Here is a 12,837-nt window from a genome sequence, read left to right as displayed (position 1 = left end):
CCAGAGCTCAGTGGCTTCTACTCAGCATTAGACATCGAGGCAACAAACTGTGGGAACTCAGAAAATGAGATGAATTTAAATATCATAAAATCATAGAATAGTTTGGGTTGGAAGAGACCTCCAAAGATCATATAGTGAAACACCCCTGCAGGGAGCAGGGACATCTTCAACTAGATCAGGTTGCCCAGAATCACATCTAACCTGACCTTGAATGTCTCCAGGAATGGCACATCCATCACATCTCTGGGCAACCTGTGCCAGTATTTTGCCACCCTCACTGTAAAATATGTCTTTCTTACATCTATTCTGAATCTATCCTCTTTTATTTTGAATAGCACAGTAGTGGGCTGTTTGAAACATGAAATGAACAAAAAGTGAAATAAAATATAGAAATTCAGAGTTTATGCTAATGTCTAAGGTAAAAGTCTAGGCTGGGGAAAAAAAAAAAGATGCACAGGAAGTGTGGGGGTTGGAAGAGAAGAAAACTCTCTTGCTGGGGATGGGTGATGGTTAAGAGCAGCCATAGTCACAGGGAGCTGGTCTGAAGTGTAGAGAGGATCTGTGATCTGCAGGACCTTGGAGAGGCCCAGGGAATGCTCTGTGAAGGTGAGAAAACAGAAATGCACACAGAACATGTTTTTACTTTGTTAACATCTGTCTAGTTCTTACGTTATCAAAGCAGGGTGCATCATCTCAGGTTGCTCTGTAACATCGGTGTGTAATGTGCTGCTCTCTTGTGTCCATCTATTTCTGGGGCTGGAGTGACAAGTAGTTGCTCGAGCTTTGCTGGGAGGCTGTAGCAGTGCTACTCCAGTGGCTCTGCTCAGGTGGGCTCTACTCCTGTTTTTGCAATGGGCAGATGCTCCGACATCACTGCTGGTAAAGTAGCTGGTCATTCAAAGAGAATGTCCTTTTTGGATAGATTCTAAAGTTTTGCTTCTTCTGTGGGAGTCATGTAGGCATGTGGGCAGATAGATAGGGCTGACACATGGTGCTGTGAACAGCAAGATCTTTGTGAGCTGGTGGGTGAGGCTTAAAAAATATTTTAGGTGTGAACAGTGGAAAAATTGAATTCTAAGTAGTTTCAAGTAATACATAAGTTTCTCTTTCAAATTAAAAACCAGTAATGAGCAAAACTACTGTAATGATTGAGCAGCGTTGATATACCTACTGCTTTGGTAATAGTAACAGTTGAGAAGATATGAAGGGATGGTTAAAAAAACCTGCTTTATGAATCTGCACTTCAGTATCTTAAATCTTGAGAGGAAGGGGAGGGCTCCACAGTCATATTAAAACTACCTCACTTTGTGGAAGTTTCTGGGTTTTTTTATCTGCATTGAGAACCTTCTTTCTTTCTTTTGTTCTAAAAATACCTACAGATACATTCTGCTGGTGCTAGCATATAGCTTCCTCCTGCTGCTTTTAAATAAATGTTTCTGAGTTCTGATAATGTTTGCACATGCATCATACTCATAGAATAGTTTGGGTTGGAAGGGACCTTAAAGATCATCTAGTTCCAAACTCCTGCCAGAGGCAGGGACACCTTGCACTAAACCAGCTTGCTCAAAGCCCCAGCCTAGAATCCTAGAATCATTTGGAAGGGACCTTAAAGATCATGTCGTTCCACCCAACAAGCTAGGGCTTGGCAAGTCATCTCTGGGGGCACATCCAGAAGAAAACAGCCTTTTTTGGGTCTGCTGCTTGCAGAACACTTTTTATTGCGGTGATGTGGATGGTATAAACCTATTGCTGTTTGGGTCTCTTTTTTTCTAAAATAAAGAATCTTGGAATTTATATTTCTTTTCTGCAGCAGTTCTTGATTCTTTGCAATAGTGAGGAGCAAGTCCTGTTGATCGTATAGATTAATGAAGATCCCATTTGGCTTTGGTTTTTCCAAGAGTTTAATTTTGGAAGAGTGGTCTCTTGCATGCTGATTTCTCTTTCCTGCATGATGTATTCATCCATTATGGCTTTTGGAGGTGCCGAGGTTGTACTTAAGGATGTTTAATCCTTCTTGCTCCAAAGCCAACAAAGAAAATCTTGCTTTAAGGAAATGAAGAAAATAATTTTTTCTTTCACCTCTTGCTGCTCATAATCAAATATAAAGCCATCAGGATAAATTTTATTACTGAGAAGTAAATAAATATTTGCACCACAAAAGGCAACTTCTATTACAAAGCTACTGACTACAATTATGCTCCTCTTTATGGAAGTTAAAAGAAATCGTGTGAGTATGGGTAGAAGCAAGACAGCCCTAAGAGCTATTTTCTGCTTCATTAAGATTTTCTTTTAAATCTTATATCCCTTAGATTTCTTTTGAAAAGCACTTGAATGCATTATGTTGGCCAGTATGCGAAGTAATATTCCTCTTCTTTTGTTGTGTGTATATAGCCATAGTCCAAAAATAATAAAGGTGGTGCTCCAGGCTACATGTACTGGGGGGGCAGATGAGATGCTCTTGGCTTGCTTTGCTTTGCCATCAGTCTGGATTTTGCCATTTGATTGGAAGCTTCTATTGTTAGTGAAGCAAAACAATAATTCAGCTGACCAAACAGAGGTGTCTGCATTAGGGGGAGTTGACTGGCTTTCTGAGCACCATTGGTTGTGTTAATTAGATTTCTACTGGCTAGAATGAGAGCTTAAGCACCTATCTCACCTGTGCAAGCACAAAATGTGTGTGTCTTACTAGAGCCTCCCCTAGGACCAAAATTAATTTCTCCACATGTAGGGGTGTAGCTAAATTTGAGTATTATCTCAATTGCTGTAGAGTATCTGACACATGCGTGGGACTAATGTGCTGAAGAGCTTTGCCCTCCCAGTCTGATGCTGGGAGGCCAGATGAGTTCACAGCAGTATCTAAAATGAGACTAGATGCCCATGTTTAGGAAGGTGAGTCCTGTCCCGCATGTCTACATGTGCACAGGGCATTAGGTTCCCAAAGCAGTCTGGAAAGTCCTTATGGTAGTGGGACTTAGTGGCCTGAACTGTTTGAAATGTTTTCTCCCTCTACCCTTCCACTTCCCAGAACAGAAACACGTGGAGGGGTGGCTCAGGTGTGTATGTTTTCAGGCTCAGGGCTGCAGCAGAGCTATCTGCAAGCAAAAACTTATTTTGCATGCCATAACAGTAGCTCTTACTGTTTGACACAGCACAGGTATGGCAGCAGAAGGTGGTCATGTAGTTGAATGCAGGGAGAAGGGAGAAAGCAGACCAAAACATGCTTGTGAACCATAAACGATGCAACATGCACATGCTCCAATATTTTAAGGACCTTGGGGCTTGGGGCATAGTTTTAATTAGTCTGATATTTTGTTTGAAGTAAAAATACTGATGTTTACTTGAAATCTGCGTGCTGTGTATAATAGGACTGTGCCTGCTTGGTTGAGTTTACTTGCTGGATTTTGGGACAGTGAAGTAGTGCGTAATGTGAAAACTGTGTGTTGACTGTGAGACTTGGTGTGTATTGCATGAACTGTAGCTTGAGCAGATGTTCAACTTGTTACTCATCTCCCTTAACTGTGGAGTGCTCACTGCTGCAGTTCATCACCAGAATGGACAAGCAAATCCATGATGGGTTATCCAGTTAGCTAACATGAAACCCAGTTTGTTGGCATTTCCTGTTAAAGAAATATGGACTTTGGTTATTCTCTTATGCTATGTATAAAACAGTCATATACAGAAAACAACTTTACTTTTCTCAGGTCACTGTACCAGACAGATGCAGCCTTCTTAAACCAAGAAATTATACCTTGGCACTTGTATCCTTCAGTTCCATAGAGAAATGGAATCAATGGCTGCGTTAGATGCAACATGTGTGAAACAGAAAATAGCTAAAATGAATGTAAGTATGTAGGCTTAAACTTTTTATTTCCTTGAAAAGTAGTTTTGTAGCATCTTTGGAATGAGTTTTTGTTGTGTTTTTTTTCTCTCACCATGTTTATTATTGTCACTATCATTACCATCTGAAGGCTCTTTTAACTCCTATCATTGATATTGCTCTGAAGCTAATTGGTTTTCAAAGGCATGATGGTAACAGTATATACAGATTCTACTTTCTTGAATGTTTTTGTTGTTCTGCTGAAATGGATGAGAATTTCATTTCAGAGGATGAGAACAATATTTTTGACTAATCATCCCCTCTCCTGAGATGCTGAACTTAATCCCTTGAATCTATTGCCAGAACTTTTACTTATTTAGCTTCCAGAATTTAAAGCTGCTTCAATCCATTTGCAGTCCTTTTGCTGAGCTTTGTGTACTGAACCATGCATCAGCATGCATTGCATGCATCAGAGCAGCACATCACCATTTAATGGAACTCTTTAGTAACAAACGGCAAATAGACAAAAACTTATGTTACCTAAATATTCGATAGACAGCAACAACTGTTCTTGCAGGTGTGCTTGGTATTTTGCATAACCACATTTGCATTTTGACAGATTTGTGCTTATGGTGTGAATCCCCTCTTCATTTTGCATCCCTAAACACTTGTGTTGTGTAGTCGTGAGAACTGAGCGTGCTTGTGACTGACTGTAGAGCCTCTGATTTGTTCAGAGGAGGCCTGTGTACTCCCATTTTAAGCTAGTACTGGCTACTGTGGGAGCTCATAACCTGAGGTTCCAAATTGGTTTTGTTTTCTTTGTTTTAGTGCCAACTTTCAGATTTAAAAATGCTCTGATGTGACAGATAGTTATGCACATCTCTGAGTAAATATTGTGATCACTGGTGCCCAGTGACAGGACCAGAGGCAACGTGCACAACCTGAAACACAGGGGACTCCATCTGAATGTCAGGAAAGGGTTTTTCACTGTGTGGGTGACCAAGCACTGACACAGGGTGCCCTGGGAGGTTGTGGAGTCTCCATCCTTGGAGGTATTCCACAGCTGTCTGGACATGGCTCTGGGCAACCAGCTTTCTCTGGGTGGCCCTGCTTGAGCAGGCAGTTGGTCCAAAGTACTGCTAGTGGTGCCTGCCTGTCTCCACCTGTGATTCTGTGAAATACTATGTTGGGTCAGAGACACTGGTTCTCACTGAGGTTAAATAAGATCATGTCTTCCTTGTACACCAGTCAGAAATGCTTTTGACTCAGGGGCGGCTGTTCCTATTTTTATCAAGGAAATTGGTTGTGACACCAGAACCTGACAGTCCTCAGCACATGGATAGGGAAGGAAGCCCAGTGAATCTGAAGGCCGCTTTACAATTGACTATATCAAATAATATGTACAATTCTTTTTCAGGAAGAGAAGCCTAGCAAAACATGAGCTAAATCTGCCAGTAAATACTACATGAGTGAAATAAGTAGCTGGAGGGATGCTGCTTGTATTTTGGAAAACTGAAAACTTAGAAATTGATCTTTAGTATAAGTGGAAAATGACACTGGGAGATTAAGGGTTTTCAGTAGTTATCTGCAGAGTTAAAACACTTTCCTTTTTCACACCAGCCATTACTGCATATTCTCTTTTTTCTTTTACTTTGTCATTTTTTGTCCCTTTCTCTCTTGCTCCAGTTTCTAGATATGTCTCAGTCTCTCCCTTTATGGTGGTCCTACATAGCTCTCATCACAAATAGCTAGCCAGCCTTTAATATCCTTTGAAATCCCCAAAGCTAGACCCTAGCTATTGCCAAAATAGATAGATAGATAGACTGCCATGACATATTGCACTATGTAAATAATGAGAACATATGAATAATAAGAACAAATATTAATCATGTTTGTAACTATACACTCAACTGCAAAAAAAAGGAGAATTCCTTAGTGAGATGTTTTTAAAATACAAAGTCAACAAATTTGTTATCTGGAGCTCGATAATAGGTACCAGTGGGAGTTTTTGTGATTTTTTTTCTTTTTTTTATTATTTATTTTTTGATAAACTGTGAAATAATCCTCCAGTCCTCAGCCAGACATTGGATACTTGAGAAATGCTAAAGGCTAAAGAGAAATGGCTCAGTGCACAGTAACATAGTGTTGCTTTCTCAGATGGATTTCTGTGGACTCTTGTGAGGCTGTGCTGGATACACTTGACCTCCAGCCGTAGTTCAGGCTAAGGCCTCACAACCTATGGTGAACCTGCAAGCTGGGAAGCCCCTGGCTCATGCACAAGGGAGTGAAGGTGCCTTGGAAAAATATTTCAAAAGGTGGTGTCACAGCCCTTCTGTGGCTAAGATAACTGTAAGTTAAATGTGTAAGATAACTGAAGTACAGAACAAAATACCAGTGCTAAAATGAAGACATGTATCTTGTCTACACTTCACTCTGTAAATACCACCATCAGGATGGGCCCAGTTTGAGCTCTGCCAGAGTTGCAGCTGGACTGCACATCAGGCAACTCTCGAGCATGGATGCCTCTCAAGACTTGAGGCTCCTTACCTGAGACTAAGAGATCCTTCTTTACCCAAGGTGGAAATATCCCTTACTCATGACAGATACTTGGTAAGTGACTGATAGCATGCTGAATTAATATTAATGTAGCATCACTACTCTAAGTAGCTACTCAATATTATAAATATTATATAAATAATTATATAAACAGTATAGAATATATATAATATGTAATAATATATTATACTTTATAATTATATATAATTATTATATCATTGTATATTATGTATAATGTATAATAGTATATTATACTTTATAATTACATAATTATATATAATTATTATATCATTGTATATTATGTAATTCTACTATAGTTATAATTATATATTGTATATCTAAATATTATATAAATAATATACAATTATTAGCAATATTATTGTTATAAACTTGGCATAGATAATTCCAATAAGCATAATCTGTTGTACAAATTTATGACTAAGATTGGACTTAACTGCACCTAGGCTCTGTAAATTTAGAAAGCAAGAAGGTCCGCTCTGAACTTCATAACTCAATGGAAGGTTCCTCCTTACTCTTTGTTTCTTCCGTTCGACATAAGCCATTGACCAAGTCTGAGACTAAGACTGGATCCAGCTGTGCCTAGGGTCCATAAAGAATTTAGAAAGCAACGGGGCTGCTCTGAACCTTGTGACTCCATAGGAGTTACACTTTTGCGCCTTCAGTCTCTGTGTGAATTATTCCAACTCTATTCTATTTTCATTTTTATGTCTAATTCATTCAGTAAATAAGGTGAACCTTGCCATCAAAGTTACTGAACCTTGTTCAAATACTGCTAAACTTTGTGAAATTCCATCAAATTATTAAACTCTGCCACATTAGTGTTTTACCTAAATAAAAGATGTTGCTTCTTCTCTCTTTTGACTGAGGTGCTTTCTGCTCATCTGCGACAGTGGCTGAGCATTGATATGGTCCTGAAATATAAAGGCAGGTTCATTTTAGTCTGGTTTGTTTTCCTTGCCTAACACCCAAGCAAGAGCAAAGCTGCTGCCGAGTAACACTAGGGGTCACTGTTAAACATGATTATAATGAGTCTTGGGGCAGTTTATTTGCAAGCTGAACCTGTATCCCTCACATCGATACATTGACCATTCCAAGACACGGCCGTGGTTTATTTCTCTGGCTTTTTTATTTCATCTGGAAGTACGGTAAACAAATGATTACCAAGATTTAATTAAGGGAGCACAGCGTGGAGTGGTCTTACAAGTTGTTTTAAGTCTATTTGTGATGAGCAAATAGAGATAAACGCTCTGTCTCAGTCTAGATTCATGGAACCAAACAGCAACCGTTCCATAGTATCTGATGTGTCACAGGATCATATTAGTCAGCAGAGGCTGAGGATGCCCCTTTGCAGAACCAGTAACCTTTAGCTCCTGTTCAGCATGGCTAAGCAGACAGAGGTCTATTCCTTGGCTATTTTATTTTAAAGAGGAATTAGTGAAGTCTGCACACATATTTTAAGTTTGAAAATAATATCCCCTTGTTTTTTAGATTAATGAGAGGTGCATCAACCTCAGGTCCTTGTCTTGAGTTGCATGGGAAATCAGAAAGCTTTCTGTAGGCTTTGCTATTTTCAACTTGTTCAGTGTGTGAAGCTGCAGGCACTGGCTTGTACTGTGAGGGCACACCTCTTTGGGTTGTATGTCTTTCCTCAGCAATATCATATTAAGTGATCACGAGGTACTGCAGGGCAAGGCTGCAACTCTAGAAAGCGTTTATTCTAGCGCAGGTCCTTTTTGTTTGTGCGTTGGAGGAAGGGAAGGAAAAGAGTTGGTGGGAAGCACAGCCTCTGTGGCTTTACAGTGCAACCCCCTCTCTCCTGTTCCAGAAGCACAGGTCTGGAGTAGGTGACTTGCTGGTACCACTGTGATTCAGAGGTCAGCTGAATGAGTTTTATGCATGAGACTTGACAGGTCTGCTTACAGTATGCAGGAGTATGTGCTTGCTGCACTTGTCAGGCAAGTGGCTCCTAATGTTCAGTTCCTATTCAGCACTGGGGAGAATCAAAGAATGGCATGTTGTATAAATGCCAGTAAGGGAAGATTCAGGTGGTTCTGGCATTTTGCAGCCTTGAGAGCTGAAATGTTGACTGATTTGTTTGGGATTTTTTTTTTCCTGATTTTAGAGATCTTCAAACTGAAAATTAAATAAGCAGGGAAAAAAAGAAGCCTTGCCCCACATTGTGCACAGTCTATGACTGTTAGGGAAGCTGAAACTGTGGCAAACTAGTTTTAGCAAGGTTTTGCTATCATGCCTCTATTTTGTTTGCTGGTCAGGGTTGTGAGGCCACACAGTTCTTGTCATCTGTCTGTCAGCTTGGATGTATTAGTTTTTAAAAGCTATGTCTAATCAATGCAGATATTTTAAGGAATGCTTTAGGCATCAGTGGGGCAGAACTGTAATGGTTCGGGCATTCAAGACTCGAAGTGAGAAGCCATTACAGCTTCAACCCCTGCGCAATTGTCTGCAGAGCAAAAACCTGGTTTTGATGAACAGTTTATAGGACCTGTAACTCATCTGTGCTCAGAATTTTATGCAGTAACACTGTGAATTACTTATCTTCAGACAGGAAGTAAACAACATTTGGGAGATATAAACATGATAAGGAAGAGGGAGAAATACACTGAGCTCTCACTATAGATAGGAGAGAGATGTAAGAATTGCCCAGGGACCATCTAGAGTGAATGTATGTGTGATGAATTTGGTCCTAAAAATGCTGCTAGACTGTAAACCCATGGCAATTTAATTCACTGCGCTCACAGAACCTGCGGATACTTGCTCACTGCTTTTAGGAAACAGGGAAGTAACATTATTGCAGCTGTGGTGACCGGCTGCGTTTACCACAGGAATGATTTAGGTTGTTTTATTAGAGTCTGCCGATGAGCTGCTGAAGAAAATGTCAGCCTGCTTCACTACTCATCTTGATAATAAACGAGCTTGTACCACAGGCAGGATTTTTCCTGGGCTCTGAATAAGCACCATGTTCTTGTACAGCATATCCTTTCAAAGCAGGTCTCATGATCATTGTGTTAACACGCTTTTAAAATTGTTTCATTTTATTTGTGCCTGTGGTATTTCTCAGTTTATCCTAGCTCCCAATACTTGCAAGGAGCTATGAACGTGTGTATACATACCTGTTCATCCCTCTACCAAAATAAATCAATAAAGTCAAGAGAGACCCTGAGCTGCATCCCTCAGTATATTAATCTAGACCAGCCTGCCTGTCCTTCAAAGGCCAGAGAGGTAAATGCTGTCTGTATCTTCTGGGTTGTGCCTTGCTACACTTCAATAAATTTCACAGAAAAGTAACAAATTCCATAGAATAATCTGCCTTCCTAACACACATCTCACCAAAAATATGGCAGGAACTGGAATGTTGCTTGTCAAGTTCAGGCTTAATATCCTATTTGTTCCCATTTGGTTCCTTAGTAGATTCTGTGCTTGCCCCGGGCACTAGCAACATGTTTCTTCGTGATGAAATGTGATCAGTTATTTGTATGCTAGCTGTAAGAATGTAAGTGGCATTTCTGTTGGCTTGGCATGAGTCTTATGAAGTACTTTTCTTTCACCACTGGCTTGATTGTTCTAGCCTCTAGATTAATGTGCTCTTTTAGTAGCACAGCAATCTGGCCTTGGTGACTGTTACATATGTTATGATTTTTGCTAGCTGACTCACCTTTGGCATGTGTTATGCCTCCCATTGGTTCTAGCAAAGCCAAGAGCTGTTGACTTCTTGATTGAACACCATTCAACTGACCTCATGGTTCATACAGATCTTCATATCTACCTGGACCTTGATCAAAACCTGCTTGGAGACCTTATAGACCACAAAGGTTGTGGCTGGAAGGAGGATGTGTGCAGCTGAGGAATGGCTTACAGAAAGTTTTCAGGTTCTGTCATCACCAGCTTTCTCTAGTTTATCAGATTTCATTTTTCAGGTGATGCAGAGGATTGAATTGTGCTTGCAAATGGTCAGTAAGGAATTCCCCTGGAGGAGGAAAGCTCCCAGCTGCCGCAGAGCCAGTTTCCGCGTGCTATTTTGTTTCCACTCCTCTTGCCTGCCAGCAGCTGATAGGAAGGGACTGAGGCTGAGAAAATGGGACCTGACTGAGCTTTATGTGGACCATTGAATCAAATTACAAGTTACTTTCTCCTGCACTGGGGTCATCACAGTTTGACCCAAAGGTGTGGGAGGCAGGACCTGCTTAGATATGCTCCATTTTCTTGTGCTCATTGTCTGACCCATAGCACCTCTGGCAGTGTTTTCTTTGGCATCTTGGACACCCAGGACACAGATGTGGTTGACAGCTTGCTTATGCTCTTATTCAGCAGTGCAGTAGGAACTTGTGAGGCTTACTGCACTTTTAATGTTGATTGTGGATGGGTATTAGGCCTTGGGCATGTTCAAGCTTACTGCTCAAGGACATACGTTTGCTCTGAGTAAGCATGTCCACCTGTCCAAAATGTGTCAGTTACCATGGGTGAGTAGAGTCTGATGTGCCCGGGCTAACGATTTTGTTGTTCATACAGAACAGGATTCCTCTGCACAAGAATTGCAGGTAATGGTCACTGCATGTGTGCAGTTGTGGTAGCTTAATCTCCAAAGCAGCAGGGTGAGAGATAAAAGGAGTAAAGTTGGGGGCAGCCTTCTCTATCTTCTTGTCTTAACAGCCTGTGCTCTCTTCTGAATGAGCTCATTCTGGTGTGTGGGATTCAGTCTTAACGGACTCAATTAAGCTGAGGTTTTTGGCCTTCTGGAAACTGAGGATTTGAAAACCACTTCCTAGAACATCACGTTTGCCACAGTCAAATTAACATGGTCACTCTCTGCAAGAGAGTCACAAGTAGCTGGCCTTTGAGAACGCTATGAATTTCTCTTCTGTGGCATACAATTTCCTCACTGGAAGCTTGGAAAGAACATATTTCTGTGGTGTAAAAAGAAAACTGTCTTTTTCTCCATATATAAATATACACTTAATATCTTTATCAATAATCTGATGAGGGGATTGAGTGCACCCTCGGTACGTTTGCAGACAACATGAAGTTGGGTGGGAATCTCCTTGAGGATAGGAAGGCTCTACAGAGGGATCTAGACAGGCTGGATCCAATGGTCAAGGCCAGTTGTATGAGTTTCAACAAAGCAAAGTGTCACATCATACATTTGGGTCACAACAATCCCGTGCAATGCTCCAGGCTTGGGGAAAAGTGTCTGGAAAGCTGCTTGGCTGAAAAGGACCTGAGGGCGCTGGTTAACAGCCAGGTGAACGTGAGCCAGCTTGTGCCCAGAAATAAGTTTATTTCTTTAATTGCATAATTGAGTGAAATTGTATCTGAGTAAGATACATATCTCTATCTCTATGTCTGGCTACATATATCTATATGTTGACTCAACCATTCATGGTTTAGAAGTTTCATCTTAAAAGTTTAACCCAAAATATGCTTGGGAGCAATGATTTGGATAAAGCCTTATCCAGGCCATTCAGGTTGAAGAATAAATTCTAAAGCTGAAAAGTTGGGACATGACATGTACTCAGATGTGTGGACTCTCTACGAGCTTTTGTTTAGATTAATTAATATGCAAGATATGCTAGGTATGTTTAGATGAATTAATTGCCTCCTCTAATTGTTAATCACACGTGTGCCAGTGTGTTTGCTTGAGTTTATTTTGTGCAGCTGCTGCAAGCCTGTGCCAGATGGCAACCTACCTCTTCCAGCATGAAAAAAAGAACTGAAAGAACTAGGAAGGTCTTGGATATCCATGTAAGGCCTGATCCTGTAGGCAGTGGGAGTTTTGTATATGAAGGGCTTGTAAAGTCAAGTCCTTTGCATGCTTTAACCTAATACAATTAGCCTAATTTTTTATTTTAGTGGCTTGAGCTATTTGCCATTCTAAGTGTGGTCAGATGAACAACATTTTTAAAATGGAGGCAAACATCTTAATTAAAATTTTATTATCTAATTAAGATATAGAACCATATTTAGACAGACAGCAAAAGAAGGCTTGATTCTTTTGGTTTACCTGCCCTCTGAAAATGCTGGGTGCCTTTGAACGCAGGAGATTGTATTTGGGCAACTGCTTTTAAACTTACAAATCTGGGATATTTTTCTCCCCAATTTTCAGGTGGGTTTGGCATGTAGGCCATGTATCTTATAGTGAGAATGTTCATAGCACGGAACATGCAGACGAAGTATGTTGAACTCTAATGTCTAACTCTGGTAGAGGAGGTAATATAGCATGCAAAATATTATTCTTATAATAGGACTGAATTACAAGGAAGATTTAAAAAAAGTGTATACATTTACAAATTCAGTAGCAGAAAATGTTTCTCATTTTGAGAAACGAGAAACATAAAAATAAAATTGTGTTTACAGTGTAGTAATTAGTTGCATCAGGATAATATACAATGGAAAAAAATGTGCCAGTGTGCCTCTATGCCAACCTTGGT

Source organism: Melopsittacus undulatus, chromosome 2 (assembly GCF_012275295.1).
Source record: "Melopsittacus undulatus isolate bMelUnd1 chromosome 2, bMelUnd1.mat.Z, whole genome shotgun sequence".
Lineage (NCBI taxonomy): Eukaryota > Metazoa > Chordata > Aves > Psittaciformes > Psittaculidae > Melopsittacus > Melopsittacus undulatus.
This window is presented reverse-complemented; position numbering follows the sequence as displayed.